Raw genomic sequence first — 15,677 nt, 5'->3', positions numbered from 1 at the left:
CTAGCTGCAAGGATGTTTGGGATATGTAAGTTTTTAGCTCTCCAGCCTTTACGACCCAGAAGGAGGCCTCAATGGGACTTGAGTGGGTCATTCTACTCTTTCTAATATACCACTGTGAGAAGAAGGAATTCAGGGAGGAGAATGAAAAGATGAACCTAGAGAAAACTGGAAGATAGAAATTATGGCAAGATGGTGTATGAAGAAGTGAATGAGTTAATCACTTAAATGATGCAGAAGAACACCATGTAAAAATGCAAAGGAGCTACTGAATGGGGCAATAACAATATCCCTACAAACACTGGGATGGTGAAAAGACAAAGTAGAAAAAATAAGGCCTAAAAGAGTCCTCTTTCCAGAACTTTGGTGGAGCAGGGGAGGGAAAGGATGTGGTTAGCATCCATGTGTTCTTGTGTAATAGTGAATCATTGCTCACTAAGGGATTAGTAAATTTGGTCTGCCCTGAATGGACTAGAAACAGTCTTAATTTATCTCTTCTTTGTAAATTTTTTTTTTTAAACTTGTCCTCTCCTTATTTCCTGAATTAAGGATCTTCTTCTTCGGTCTCCCAAGTCTTCTTATGAGTCAACAGAAGTGACTCTCAGATTCCCTGTGCATTTTCTTATTGTCAAATCATCACAGCCCATAACTGTGAGAAAGGTCCCCAAAACTGCTGTCGTTGCTCCGTCTGTGCTCTACTTGATCTTTGCTCCACACTGTCTGCATCTCATTACCTCCTGGCAAGGTCCTTCTCTCTCATTCACTTTCTTTATTCTATAATTCATCCCAATTCTCACATTGTGCTCCCAGATCTCAGGCCTCATAGTCTTCCAAGTTGAACCGTGGCCTCAGGGCATTGGTACATATGCCTAATGATCTCTCGATATCCATCTTCCCTTCTTCCTTTTAGTAAAAAAATCTTCCAGGTTGTTTTTTTTTTTTTTAATCTATCTAAGCCTAAGAGAGACTAACTTCTTGGCTTCTCAAGCAGCTGGATAGGCAATTACATCTGAACCCAAGGGAGTCTCTCACCCCTTCCTCCTGCTGGAGAAAGGTGTTGGCCAGAATGCTCTTGGACCTTGTGTATTTTGCATGTCAGAGCTGCCCACCTACCTGGACCACTCACCTCCTGACTGTTAAATGAGGAGGAGATCAATTTAGGTGTTAAGTAAACCACAGCAGTTTGCTTTAGACTGTTCCTTAAATAATACAATGGCCATGAGACATAACCCTCTCCTTGGTGACAATGGCTGTGTGGTCCTGCTGCCACACGATGTGTAGGACTGGCTTCACAAAGACCACTGTGTCTTCTGGTCTGACCTTCATGATTTGTTCTCTGTTTCTTATCAGTCTCCTCTGACTAGAACAACATCTAAAAATGTTTCTCATCTATTATGACATTTGTAGCTTGGAGGGGAAAAGTGAACAGTACTTGATAGGATTCTTCTGGAAGTTTTGTCCCCTCGGGAACAACATACACACTGTCCATGATTTTCTGGCATTGGCGTCAGTCAGTTTGCAACAATTCCAAGCTCTACCACTTAAGAGTAATGCTATCTAACCTTTCTGTGTCTCAGTTACAAAACAGGGATTATTATCATTGTACCTGTCTCCAAAAGTGGCTATGATAATAGTTTTAAGTGCATACGGTGAAATTATCTTGTTTTAGGACAAAATGTGACCATTTGAACCTCTCCCTGGATCTTGGAAAAGCTTGTGCCATTAGTTTCACAGGAAACTTATCTCTGCCTACCGTACAGGGTCATGAGAGTATGATACAAGATAGACCCCGGGTCACTAGCACATAATGCATATTTGTGCTTATTACACACACACAGTGACACCCGCCCCCCCTCCCCAGGCAACACAGAGCTAGCTTGACTTGGCCAGCAGAGAAAGGCTAGATTTCAGCCCTCACTCTTCCCCTTGACTGGGAGCCTCCAGCATTACAAAAACTCAATGCTGCTGACATGTTGTGAGGTTGATGCATGCCACCAAGGTGTCTGGCCAACTGGGTGGGGTAGGTGGGAACTAAACTCAAGTCCCCTTCTCTCACCAACTTGTGTGTCTCAGCACGCAGGGACACATGCCTGCCAACAGGGCATTTTGGGCTTCACACAAAGGCTCTGTCTCTCTGCCAAGTCCTGCACCCACTTTTTGCTAATGAGCATAGAAGCACCTTAGAGCCGTGGGTGGTCCAGCCCATGATACCAGTGCATGCAGCAGCACTGATAGCTGGCACACAAGAAGCACGCTGTGATATGAATGGTGCTCTTCTGGGCCCCCTATTCTCTCCTTCCAGTGTAACCATCTCCTTTCTTGCTCGATCTTATATAACTAATGGCCATTTGAAAGGTTAATTTGCACATTTTAAAAAAGATTTATTTATTTGTTTATTTATTTATTTATTTATTTATTTATTTATTTATGACAGACATAGAGAGGGAGAGAGAGGCAGAGACACAGGAGGAGGGAGAAGCAGGCTCCATGCCAGGAGCCCGACGTGGGAATCGATCCCGGAACCGATCCCAGAACCCCAGGATCATGCCCTGGGCCAAAGGCAGGCACCAAACCGCTGAGCCACCCTGGGATCCCCTAATTTGCACATTTTTAAAGTAATTAGAAACTTAAGTTGCTCCAGGGAATTGCTTTCCCGGTATGTCCCTGTGCTTTCTGGAGGATCTACACAAGACATTGATTTTGCCAGCTTCCTTGGCTGGCTGTGTCCTTGGCACACTGGTGGGAAGGAATTCTGGGCTGCATCCATCTTGGGAACACTCTGATCTCATTTATGGCAAAGTTGAGCCAGAGGCCTGTTCCTGGCCAGTATCAGAGCCTGGGAGCGGGGAGTGGGTGGCCAAGCATCAGTACCCTGTGATGGCCAACTTGTCTTTGGGCACCAATGTGGGAAGACAATGCAAATTCCTGAAGGAGTCTATTCTCTAGAAAGCTAGTGGCCACTAGAGGGCTCTATAGGGTCGGTCTCTCTCTCTCTCTCTCTCTCTCTCTCTCTCTATCTCTCTTTCTCTCTCTCTCTCTCTCTCTCCCTCTCTCCCTTCCTCCCTCCCTCTCTGCAGCTTATCCCACTATGAGCTGAGAGGTTTACTGAGCCGCTCTGGACCCTAGGGCCTGCTAAGGGATTGAGAGGGATAGTTCTATTTTCCAGGTTACGAAAGCAGAAGCAGGAGAGCAGAGGCCTTGCTCACCCACCCACTTTATTTCTGCTAAGGGAGTTACCCTGAGGCAAAGAGCTTCTTGGAAGCTCAATTTCTCCAAAGTAAACATGCATTTACAGTTTTGATAATATAAAGGCTAACTTATACTCCTACCAACAGCATTTGAGAATTAACTGTTGATCCACGCTCTCATTAGCATTGGACGTGATCAATGTAAATTTTCCAATGCAATGGAATAAAAATACACATTGAGCAAATTTTCTTGTTTTTAATGAGCATCTGTATTTTGTCTTAGTTCTATTCTCTCAATGTTCTTTGCCATATATGAATAATAAAAAAATGATATCTATTTTTTAAACCACAAAATCTCCCTGTGCAAAGGAAAAATGCCTTTCATGTAGCTCTTTCCTACCAGAATATCCAACCACCTTGGCCTAGCCCTCATCCTCTCCCAAACACAGTGTCTGTTTTCCTACAAGGACATTGTTCACTATGTGGATTGCTCTGTTCTCATAGTTTTGTGACTGAGCCTGTCAATATGTGGATATTGTCTGCTTTAGATTAAAACCACCTAAAGGGCAGACCTGGTTGCCTGATTTTCTCTGTTCAACAAAAATGTATACTATGCAGTAAGCATTGCAACTGGCAAAGATAAGTTTCAGACTTGTCTTCTCCTTCCCAACACAATAAATCTAATATGCGATTCTGGCCACAGTTAATGTATAAAACAGAGGATTTGGCTAGCATCTACGCTATGAGGAAAAATAAGCACTAAACCAGAGAGCTGCCCTCTGCTGATTAAAGGGAAAAAAAAAGGCTTACTAGCATAGCTTCAAATTCATAGTCTGTAGCAACTTATAAAGGAATTTGAAGTGTCAGCTCTGGTTTCAGATGCTCTGAGGATTTCTTCTCCACTTGTGGAAAAAAGCCCTGTTTTTTACATTATACATATTTCTTTTCAAAGAATATATGATCAAAATAAGCAATTTCTTCAAAAGTATAAAAAAATGACTTACAGCCTTATCACTTAAAAATAACCACAAAGAACATATTTTATATTTCCTTTTCAGTATATGAGAATGCATACACATATATAAATATTATGTTTCCCAAAGTTAGTGACACAAGATTCTGTATCTTGCTCTTTTCACTGAACACTGTCATTTTCCTGTCATTACAGTCTTTGAAGCCTGATATTTATTTATTTATTTATTTATTTATTTATTTATTTATTTATTTATCTTTTTTTTGAAGCCTGATATTTAATGGCTGAATATTTCACTATAAAGGTATATCGTTAATTTATTAACCAAGTTCCTTCTGCGCCCAGACATTGTCTTCATGCCTTCCTGCTCCTGCTTCCTCTTCTTGGGCACACAGGATGCTTCCATGTCCCAGACTCCCTTGCAGTTCAGTTGGGACCATGGACTAAGGTCCAGCCAGCAGAATATGGGTGAAAGTGGCCCTGGCCTTAAAGCCAATCCTTGTCATCCTCTCGCCCTCTCTTCTGCTACTGCAGCATCGGGCAGCCCTGGGTCCAGATGGCATGGCTATCACCTGGAAACAGCCTCCATCCTAGAACACCACTTGGAATAGGGAAGAGCATCTGGCATCCAATAGGAACAGAGGGAAAGACCAACCTGCCTGTGCTCTCTGCACACCACCTAGTGGTGCCCTAGGTGAAGATAATGTAAGACCTGGGAGTTGTTCCCAACTTTCCAATATTCCAAGTAAATAGCAACGTCAGGTAGCACCCATTAGGATTTTCCTCCTATTTTAAATAAACAAGTAGCTATTGTTTCCTTCTTTATATGCTTGTATAATTTTATAGCTTTCTATAGTCTTTTTTTTTTTTTTTTTTTTTTTTTTTTTTTTTTTTTTTTTACAAAGTAAAAAGTGGAAAGAAACAAGAATTGTCTTTGAAGTTGAGGTTGTCCTGGGGATGGAGGACTTCCAGCCCTGCCTGGAACAAGGGCTCCCTCTTCCCCCTGGGAGAGTCTGTGCCCCAACCCAGGCCCCTGTGGGTTAGGGGCTCTCTTTCCACCAGCTCTATGAGGCCAACTTCTATAACAGTTGCAGGGTGCCAGGAGCGGGATCTCAGACTCCTGCTGCACAGCTTGTCTCAACAGAGACCACTTGGAACCTCAGGTCTGTTTGTGATGGAAAAGCCCATAGTTGGCAAGCTTGGCCCATTTACACATAACATTCAGATCAGTGTATCCCATTTTGGGAGGTGGGGGGGGGTGTCATCACAGCACTTTAAATTCTGATTTTTCTTACGAAATAATACATCTATATATACAAAAATTCAAAAGATATAAAAGGGTAGAAATAGTTCCTCAGCCATCTAGTTTCTCAGCCACCTAGTTCTCTTCCCCAGAGGCAATTAATGTGGTTTCTTCTATATCTTTAGAGAGATTATAATTGATTCTAACTTGTGTGTAACAACCAAAACAAGTAAAAAATGAGGTCCTTCCTCAATCAAGTAAGGCATTCTTTGATTTTAAAAATTATTACATTTTAAAAATTAAAACATTCGTGACAAAAAGCCAGTCTACATAGACAGGTCTAAGATGAAAGGACAAGCCTCCCTCACACACCCCACTTCATTCTTAGACCTTCTCCCCAAAAACAATCACAGTTAGCAATTTCTTGTAATCTTACTCAAAACATTCATAGGTATCTATCTCATAAACATGAACAAGTTAAATAGGTACCATGGACATACTAAATACACATTCCTGACTCTTAACTTTTTTCTTGGGTGTATTTCCATAGCAGTACATACACATAGTCTTCTTTCTTTTGAAAGAATAGATCATAAAATTGGAACATCTCTTTTTTTAAAGATTTTAAAATTTTTTAAAGATTTTATTTGCTTACTCATGAGAGATACAGAGAGAGGCAGAGACACAGGCAGAGGGAGAAGCAGGTGGGACTCAATCCCCGGACCCTGGGATCACACCCTGAACCAAAGGCAGACGCTCAACCACTGAGCCACCCAGGTGTCCCAAGTTGGAACATGTTTGGGCTGTTGCTAGTTTGCTATTATAAACCATGTCCTTTTGACCCCATTTTTCCCACAATGTTTTTGTAGTGAGTGTTGGGGTTTGTGTGTCCTTGTGTGTATTACAAATTCGCAGCCATAAACATTTGTAAGCCTAAATTTCCAGTCATGTAGAATATTCTTTCTTTCTAAGAAAGGGAGAGTTTCAAAATAAATTGTTACCATTCTTCTTCAGAACATTTACACCTTCATCCTTAGGCATCATTTTCCAAAAATTTTGAAGAAGACAAATTTTTATGATTATCTTTGCTAGAAGATTTAATAACATTGAATAATATTTCTCTTCTTCTTGGGTGTTTCATCTTATTCTAGTTTAACTCGGTTATTTTGTGTTGAATTTCAGCAAACATTTCTCCTCAAATGCCTTGGGCATGTGGAAATTACCTGAGCATTATTCCAAAGTGACTAAGCATCCTCTGATGTTTGGTAATGGACAAAATAATTGCTGTTGTGTTAGAACTAGATGAAGATGGTGACATGTGAGAAGCTGACAAGATTCCTTTGGGAAGTTTTCATTTCAGTCTGGGTAAAATTAATTTAAGCACAACGGAATCATGAAAATAAAGAGATGGCTTACTGTAACTCCCTCAAATAAATTGGTTTCTGGCATTTGAACAAAGTTCAGAGGAAATACAAAGATAAGTTTGACCACACCTCTTTGTTGCTTAAAACTCTTTCCTCTGTAGTATAGTGCTATTAAAATGTATAAATCTTCATTCTAAAGTGATGTTTAAGACAACAGATTGATTGGGATGCCTAAGTGGCTCAGTGGTTGAGTGTCTGCCTTTGGCTGAGGTCCTGATCTGGGGGGCCTGGGATTGAGTCCCGCATTGGACTCCCCATGGGGAGCTTGCTTCTCCCTCTACCTATGTCTCTGTCTCTCTCTGTGTCTCTCATGAATAAATAAATAAATAAATAAATAAATAAATAAATAAATAAATAAATAAAATCTTAAAAAAAAACAGATTGGCTTTACATGATTTCAGCAGTTTTTCATCAATTTCCAGATTGAAGTAGAAGACAAGCATATTTCAATCTTCTGGAAAATCTAGATTGTTTCCATAATAGTCTAGTGGAAAGAAATCTAACCTAGCAAAGGAAAAGAGTTCACGCAACTTTCCCTCAACAAGCTAGTAGTCACTTAGCATGTGAAAATACAACTGCAGGAGTGCCACTTTTAGTAATAGATGGGTAACTGCTATTAAACTGAACCACCTTCACATAACAACATAAAGCACTAGAAAAAATATTTTTATTTTTTATTTTTATTATTATTATTTTTTTAGAAAAAAATAATTTAAAAAACCCCCACATCTAAATGAAGTGGAGAATAACCAACAGCAGAAAGATTAGGGGGAGAAATGTAGGTGTCAACACTTGGAGGAAGGGAAAGAGTCAGTTTCCTACACTTTATACCCTTTAGTCTGAGACTGGCCCAAGTCTGTGTAGTGAGGGGGTGTCTAAAAGTCTGTCAGAAAATACACAATATTTCTGGCTTGAAGAACCAGAGATCACAGTTTGGGGCAACCATGCTCTTTGGAAAGAATGTGAGTGGGGAAATTGCAGGAGAGAGAGAGCTAGAGAGGAATACACTGGGTTTAAAGTCTACAGCATGCTTAACTATGTCTGAAAAGTGCTTCTGCATGGCAAACTCAAAGCAGCTCTTCTTGAATTTGCAAATTCAAGAAGTTTAGCTAAGCCCCCCAAAACTGAATTCTCACCAGAGCTACTATTTACTGCAAGTAACATCAAGTCTAACCATGTGAACTATTCATTCAAAAAGAAAATCAGTGCCATTGGCAGAACATAACAGAATCCAGTCTTTCTAATAACATTATATTCACAATGTCCAGGTTACAATCCAAAATTACTTAACAACCCCTAAACAAACAAATAAACAAACAAAGTAGAAAAATGTGATCTTTTCTCAGAAACAATCAATGGAGACCGGCTCCACAATTATCCAAATATTGGAATAATCGTGCAATGTTTTATAAAAGCAGCAATTATTTTTTTAATAATAAACTTATTTTTTATTGGTGTTCAATTTGCCAACATACAGAATAACACCCAGTACTCATCCCGTCAAGTGCCCCCCTCAGTGCCCATCACCCATTCACCCCCACCCCCTACCCTCCTCCCCAAAAGCAGCAATTATAACTACACTCAGTGAGGTAAGAGAAATATGTCCATAATGAACTAAAAAAAAAAGGAAGTATCAGTAAAGAAATAGAAAATATATTTAAAAGAACAAATAAATAAAAATTCTAAAACTGAAATAAATATCTTTTAAATATTTAAAATTTAGACTTTTTAATTTAGAAAGATTTAATAGCAGAAAGAAGATAGTGGGAGAGAAGTCAGCAAACTTAAAGATAATTCAATAGAAATTATCTAGTGTGAAAGACACAGAGGGAAAATATTTAAAACAATTAAAAGGGGCATCTGGGTGATTCAGTCAGTTAAGTGTCTGTGTTCAGCTCAGGTCATGATCTCAGGATCCTGGGATTGAGTCCCACATCTGGCTCTCTGCTCAATGAAGAGCCTGCTTCTCCCTCTCTCCTGCCCCTGCTTATTCTTTCTTTCTTTCTCTCTCTCTCTCTCACTCTCTCTCTCTCTCATTCTCTCAAATAAATAAACTATTTTTTAAAAAATAAAACATTAAAAGAGGGGCACCTGGCTGGCTCAGCTGGTAGAGCACACGACTCTTGATCTTAGGGTAATGAGTTTGAGCCCCACATTGGGTATGGAGCTCACTTAAAAAAATTAAAAGAGCCACATGGGTATTTGGGACTATACGAAGAGGTCTGGCATATTTGTAACTGGAGTCTCAGAAAGAGGTGGGAAAGGCAACGGGGCAGAAAAAACATTTCAAGAAATACTAAAAAATGCTCACATATGGTAAAGAAATTTGCAAACTCAAGAAGCTTAGCAAATGCCAGGTAGGATGAATAATGAAAACCAACACATTATATACACAGTTATTTGAACAATTGATGATTTGTCAGAAACAATGAAGGCCAGAAAACCATAGAACAACATCTTTAAATTGTTGAAATAAAAACACTGTCAACGTCAAATCCCATATCTAATAAAAATCTCCTTTAACGATGAAATGAAGTAAAGCCATTTTAAAATAAAACCAAGAGACCGTATTCCAATGGACCTCCACTAAAACAAAAATGCTAAAGGCAATTCTTCAGGATTAAGGAAATGAGATAACATGGAAACAGATCTTTGGGAAGGATTGAAAAATATTGAGCAAGGTAAACATGTGGGTAAATTGGAAAGACTGTCCTCTTAATTTCTTTAAAACATATATCACATTGCAGGTTTTAGTTTGTCATAGATATGATACATTTTAAAAGTATAATGTAAAGGACTGGCAGTGCAGTTAAATGCACCTATTCAGTGAAATAGTGAAATATTATTCAGTGAAATAATATTATCTCACATAGATACTGAAAAGCAGGCTATATATTGTAATTTACAGAGCAAACACTAAAAAAAAAATGACATAGCAAGGAATAACAAAAAAAAACACAAATTAAAATAGAATTCTAAGAAATATTCACATAATATAAAATAAGGCAGAAAAGGACAAATATAAAGACAAAAACAAAAAAAACAAAAAAACCCAGAGGAAACAAAGAAGACATACAGTAAAATGGCTGGCTAAACCCAACCATGATATTCATGCCTTAAATGTAAGCGTGCTAAACACTCTATCAAATTAAAATGCAGAGACTATCAGACTGGATTTTTTAAAAAGTCCCAACTATTTAACTGCCTGTAAGAGATGCTATTTAAAATATAGATAGGATTACTTATTTTAGATTAAGTTTGGCAAAAGTCCCAAAGGTTCCCACTGAATTCTCTCCAAGGACTACCCCCATTGTATTACTATTCCATCCCTTTAGCATTACCTCTCTCACTCTTACTTATTCCCAGAAATGAGAGCCAAGAGAATAAAAGCAGCAATCTAAACAAATATATTCCACATTCTCCCTAAGACCAAGGGGGAAAAAAATAGAAGATCCAAGAGTTCTCTCGCTGTCTGGTTTCTGAAGATTTCTAGAACACAACGTGAACACAATTACGACATCCAGCAGAGGGCAGATTGTGTAAAATCGATCAATTAATCCATCAATCTTCAAGTAATATCTAGTTCAAATAAAAACTCCTTTTGAACTATTAAGGATAATGTTATCCTTCACCAAAATTCACTTAATAGATATTGAAAGGAAAGCAAATCATAATTAAGTAATTATAAGGGATCCCCTGAAGTTATAAAATGTGAATGTAAAAAAATAAATAAATAAATAAAAATAAAATGTGAACGTTCCATGTGGCTCTCTAGCACGTTATCAACCTCTCGCCTCGTCATTTTTATATATAAAAAGTTGGAAGTGATAGACATCTCATAACTAATCAAGCTTTACGATATATCAAATTAAAAAATTTTCTGGAATCCTATTTAGTTTTTCACATGAATACATTTACAAAATAACTTTTTAATTTCCATTTTCTCTTCAAAAATAATGCCAGTATTGCCCACAATCATACTTTAAGCAGCACCCTCACAGCAGCATATTTTAAGACCTAGACGTGAATCTTTAAAATATCAAATGTGATATATTGCCCCCCAAATAGAGAATTCTTATCCACAGGCACAATTACAAATCAGCATCTACTACTTACCGGATGAAGCTACTTTTCTTCAGGAAATTCCCAGCTTCTTTGAATTCCATCAGTGTGGTTATCCAACATTGCCAAACGTGTAATTTTAGATATCTGTAGTAGTTGAACAGACAGGATCAGGATTATATTTCACAATTTACATAACTGATTTCATATATCTCTATGCATATCTATGCCCATACCCATATCTGTATCTAGTGTCGCTAACAGTTACAGACCTGTTTGTCCTCCAAGAAGTTGGATAGGGTAGGGGTACATCCCACTCATGCCTTCCCTATAATAGGTACACAGATGAGACCTTCTGGTGGATGATGGAGGATGAGGCAGGACAGATTAGGGATCATTTCCAAGGTCTCTTGATTTGGTGTCTAAATTAAAGTTTGGGCCATTCACCGAATATAAGAGAATCACATAGAGGAAAGTGAAGACTTTGAACTTGGACACATGGGTTTTGATGCACAAATAAATTGGCCTGGAATTCAGGTGAAATAACTGCAATCAACAGAAGATTTGGGACCATCTGTGCACAAGTGATCATGAAATTCAGAAGCATGGATGTGTTCACTTGGGAGACTGTGGATTCAGAGGAGAATGTCAAGCGTGGAGGCCTGGACACAGCAATGTCTAAGGAAGAAGGAGAAGGCCAAGAAGGTGATGGGGAAGAAAGTCAGGGAAAGGGGGCAAGTGGAAAGAGTTGTGTTACTGAGTTCAAAAGGAAGAGAAAGGGACTCCTGGGTGGCTCAGTGGTTGGGTGTCTGCCTTTGGCTCAGGTCATGATCCTGAGGTCCTGGGATCGAGTCCTGCATCAGGCTCCCTGCTGAGTGGGAAGCCTGCTTCTCCTTCTGCCTATGTCTCTGCCTCTCTCTCTGTGTCTCTGATGAATAAATAAATAAAATCTTTAAAAAAAAAAAAAGGAAGAGAGAACAAGGTGGAGGAGGGTCAGATGAACAGAATAAATACGTATTTTCCCAACATATTCTTGTGAGTGCTAGACAAGGAAAGGTACTTCAGCTCTTAGATTAATACGCCTTTGGCATTTTTTATCTTTTTCATTTCAGCTATTTTCAGGCTAATTTAAAAAACTAACCTTCAGAATACTGAGGCCATGCATGTTTATATATCAGTTTGCCAGGGCTGCTGTAACAAATTACCACAAATTGGTAAAATAATTAAATAATTAAAATAATTTATTATCTCATAGTACTAGAGCTCAGAGGTCTGAAATCAAGGTGTTGGCATGGTGAGTGCCTTCTTGGTGAGTAAGGAAAGGGTTAAGGCACTGGCTGGGAGAGATGGGAGGCTCCAGACTAGGCTCTGAAACTATTTGGCAGAGAGATTAAGACAGCAGACCAAGAGATAAGGAAACAAACCACTCATCCTGGATGTTAGGGAGGATTTTTTTTTTTTTTTTTTTTTTTTGGTGGCAACTACATTGTAACCACAGAATATGACCAGACCTCAAAGGAAAAGTAAGCCATGACAGATGTTATCAAGTCTTTGCTCAAACCAAGACAGCACAAGAATTTCAAGGCCACAAGCTTCCTGGTCAGTTCTCAATGAAGGGCTGCCAGTAAAAGCCCACAGTGGCAAACCACTCGGAATCCCTCTTACTCAAGAGAGCTTTTTCCTTTCCTTTCTGTCTCCCCCTCACTTAATACTTTTTTTACTTCCCTTCACCCTTTTGTGTCTGTGAGATTCATTTTTCAACTCTGTGAGTCAAAGAACCCGGCAATCCTGCAACGTTAGGGGCTCAGCGGGAGAACCTGTTCTGTACCTTTCTCCTGGCTTCTCCCAGTGGCCAGTGGCTGGCCAGTCTTGGCATTCTTTGGCTTGAGGCAGGATAACTCCAATCTCTGCCTCAGTATTTAGATGGCATTCTTCCTGGGCGTCTATGTCCAAATGTCCCTCTTCCTGGAAGGATGGCAGTCGTTGGGTTAATACAGCAGGCTCTCATCTTCGCTTGATTAAATCAACAGAAATATTTCCAAATTCATATTCTGAGGTTCCGGCTAGCCATGAGTTTTTTTTGGAGGACACTATTCATCCTAGTACGCCACCCTAAGGGTATAATCACAAATTTACAGGAGCTATAGTTGTTAAACTCTAGAAAGAGGGATACATTTAAGATATTAAAATGGTACACAAAATAAATGAATTATAAGTGGGCACCTGTTAGAGGAGGTCATTGAGAAGACACGGCCACTGGTTGACCCATGAATTGGACCTGGGGAAGCAGAGGCCCTCACCCCCTTCACCGTCCTTGGAATGTATGTTCTGCACAGTGAAGCCACTTCAAGCAAGGACACTGTCTTAAGAGAGCAATGTGTTACTGAGACCATCTGGGCTTTACACCAGCTGAACCCCGGTAAGGCTTCTACATAAACTCTTAAGATTTTGATTTGCAGCTGCCCAAGACAAGCCTAGTATGTGAGCTCCCTTTTGAAATTCTCAGCAGGGCACTTCCAAGGTTGGAACCAACAGAATGGAATTTTCTGCAGCTTGGTCTCCTTCAGTCATAGTAGGAGCTCTAAGTAAATTAAGGCTCACTTTGTAGAAATTCTTCACACTCAATGTTTTTAAATTTGGCATCCCATCTGCTCTAAGAGGCATCTCTCAGAACTGTTTCCATAAAGAAGAAATTCAAAAAAATTTTTTTTTCACTTACTGAAACATAGAAGCTTTCCCAACCCTTTGGGATCTGGTTTGGTAGTTTGGATAGCCGTGCAAATGGCTAAACTAATGGACACTTTAAAACCCTGGAAGTAATGAGGTGTGGCAAAGGACCATACGTTTATTTAGACAAAAGTACCTTCTCTTCATTTTCATCAAATATTTACACTGCACCATGGTCTTTGTGGCACCATTAGGTAGTAAATGTATCGAGGCCTAAAACAAAATTCTCGCCCTGGGGTGACAATGGGAGAAGCAAAAAATTGTGCACAAACCCAGAAGGAACATTTGGGCTGATTCTGACATGTTTTGAGCCACTCAGTCAATTCAAGAAGTGATTCTAGGATGAGAAGATTCTTGAGCAATCCTTCTCAATCACTCCTCCTACAGTGCTTGGCATTCCTGAGACTTTCCAGGGTCCCCAAACCGGACCAGAACAGGTCTAGCAAAGCTCCATGAGTAATCCTCCAAGCCATCAGGCATCCCAGTCCTCCAGACATTGGAACACCACCGCTCTGTTCTCTGGGTCCTAGCGTGTCACAGAAGCGTGGTGGTTCTCGACCCTCTTGGGAGCTTCCCACCTGAAATCTGAAACTGGCCAGTACTTGCAGGGCAGGGAGCCATCTAAGAGAGACACTGGCCACTCCAGGTTGGTAGGTGCAGTTCTAATAAGCAAAGTGGCCTTATGTAGGAGGCTTGTCTCGAGTGGCAATAAGATGAGCGGATCCCAGGATCCCTCTGCCAAACCTTACAAGGTAATGCAGAGGCCTTAACAAGGTCTGGTCACTATGGGTGTTCTCAAGGTTAGGTCACTCCCTCAAGGCTATGTCCACGGAGCAGCCCCTGGGAGCCCAACCAGCAAGCAGAACCCACTTTCCAAAGACAGGGGAAGCTCAGGATTGTCCAGGTGCAGCTCAAGGGTCAGCTGGAGGTCATATCTTTTCCATGACCTTCCCCAACAGGGCAATATTAGCATGGTCTCCATTCCAGCTCCAGGGCTCTCCACAGTCCAACACACAATCATAGAAAAAAAAAAGGTGCCAAATAGGTATTTCAGAGGCCCCGTATTTGAAACGAGTTTGGAAGCCTGGATGGCATTTTTAAGAGGAAAAGCAGGTGGTGGCACACACGGCCCTTTTGTGAGACAAAGGCTTTTGGGCCGTTGCTCCCGGTGAACCCGGGTCAGACAGAGGCGGCCCGGGCAGGAGCGAGCGAGACCCAGGCCAGGGTCCTGGACCTGTTCAAACACCTTAACGCTGCGGCCGCCGAGGGGACGCACAGCCTGGAGCCTGGGGCGCTGTCCCCTGCCCGCGGGGGACTCCGCGGTCACCGGCCACCGGCCCGGGCCGCCGAGGGCCGCTCGCCCTCCCCAGGCCTCCCCCGCCTCCTCGCCCCCGCCCGGGCCTCCCGCGGGGTCCCGGCCGCTTCCCCCGGGACCCGGAGGGGAGAATTCCTGTGGGTCCCGGGAGCGCCAAGAGTGCGCAGCAGGACGGGAAATTGCAAAAGTCCTCAGCCCTCTGCCCTCCCCCGCGGTTTTCCCGTAACTCCCGCCCCTCGGCGCTCGCCCCGCAGCTGATTCATAGCCCGGCGCGGGGCCGGCCCTGCACGTCCACGGGCGCCCGCCGCCCGCACCCGCCGCCCGGGACCCGGGACCCGGGGCCCCGCCGCCCGCGCCCGCCGCCCGGGACCCCGCCGCGGGGTGAGTACCCCCGCCGCCCGCCGCCCGCCGCCCGCTGCCCGCAGCCCTGCGCGGACCCGCCCCGGGGCTCCCGGCGGGACCTCCGAGGACGCCGCCTTTCCCCGCCGCGTGCTTCTGCCCTGCCCGGGAGGGAGGTCTGTGCCCGCGGCGGGAAGGGCTACGGAGTTAGGACCCCCGCGGGAGGCGCCTCTGCCCCCCCCCCGCGGGACTGCGCCGCCCGACTCCCCCGCAGCCCCTCGGCGCCCCGAGACCCGCCGCCCCGCTCCCGGTGCGCGTGGTCGCCTGGAAGTGGGCGGCGCGGAGCTGCGGGCGCCCCCGGGCGGACCCCCCGCCCCCCGCCTCCCGCCTCCGCCACGTGCAGCGAAGG

General features: G+C 42.3%; 1 protein-coding gene and 1 long non-coding RNA gene across 6 annotated transcripts in view; one reads left to right on the top strand and one right to left on the bottom strand.

The window, feature by feature from the left end:
* The window catches only part of LOC140632623 (uncharacterized), a 50,183-nt gene extending 35,295 nt beyond the window's left edge, over nt 1–14,888 (bottom strand). For all 3 annotated transcript variants that reach the window (XR_012030232.1, XR_012030234.1, XR_012030235.1), the window contains exons 1-3: nt 13,111–14,888; nt 12,716–12,999; nt 10,942–11,034 (exon numbers count right to left, since the gene is read on the bottom strand). This is a non-coding gene — a long non-coding RNA (uncharacterized lncRNA). The remainder of the gene's footprint in view (nt 1–10,941; nt 11,035–12,715; nt 13,000–13,110) is intronic.
* Nucleotides 14,889–15,207: 319 nt separating this feature from the next.
* The window catches only part of OSMR (oncostatin M receptor), a 50,608-nt gene continuing 50,138 nt past the window's right edge, over nt 15,208–15,677 (top strand). For all 3 annotated transcript variants that reach the window (XR_012030226.1, XM_072824818.1, XM_072824816.1), the window contains exon 1: nt 15,208–15,310. The gene's annotated coding sequence lies outside the window, so the exon portion shown is untranslated. The remainder of the gene's footprint in view (nt 15,311–15,677) is intronic.

This window comes from Canis lupus, chromosome 4, assembly GCF_048164855.1.
Source record: "Canis lupus baileyi chromosome 4, mCanLup2.hap1, whole genome shotgun sequence".
NCBI classification, from domain to species: Eukaryota; Metazoa; Chordata; class Mammalia; order Carnivora; family Canidae; genus Canis; species Canis lupus.
This window is presented reverse-complemented; position numbering and strand designations above follow the sequence as displayed.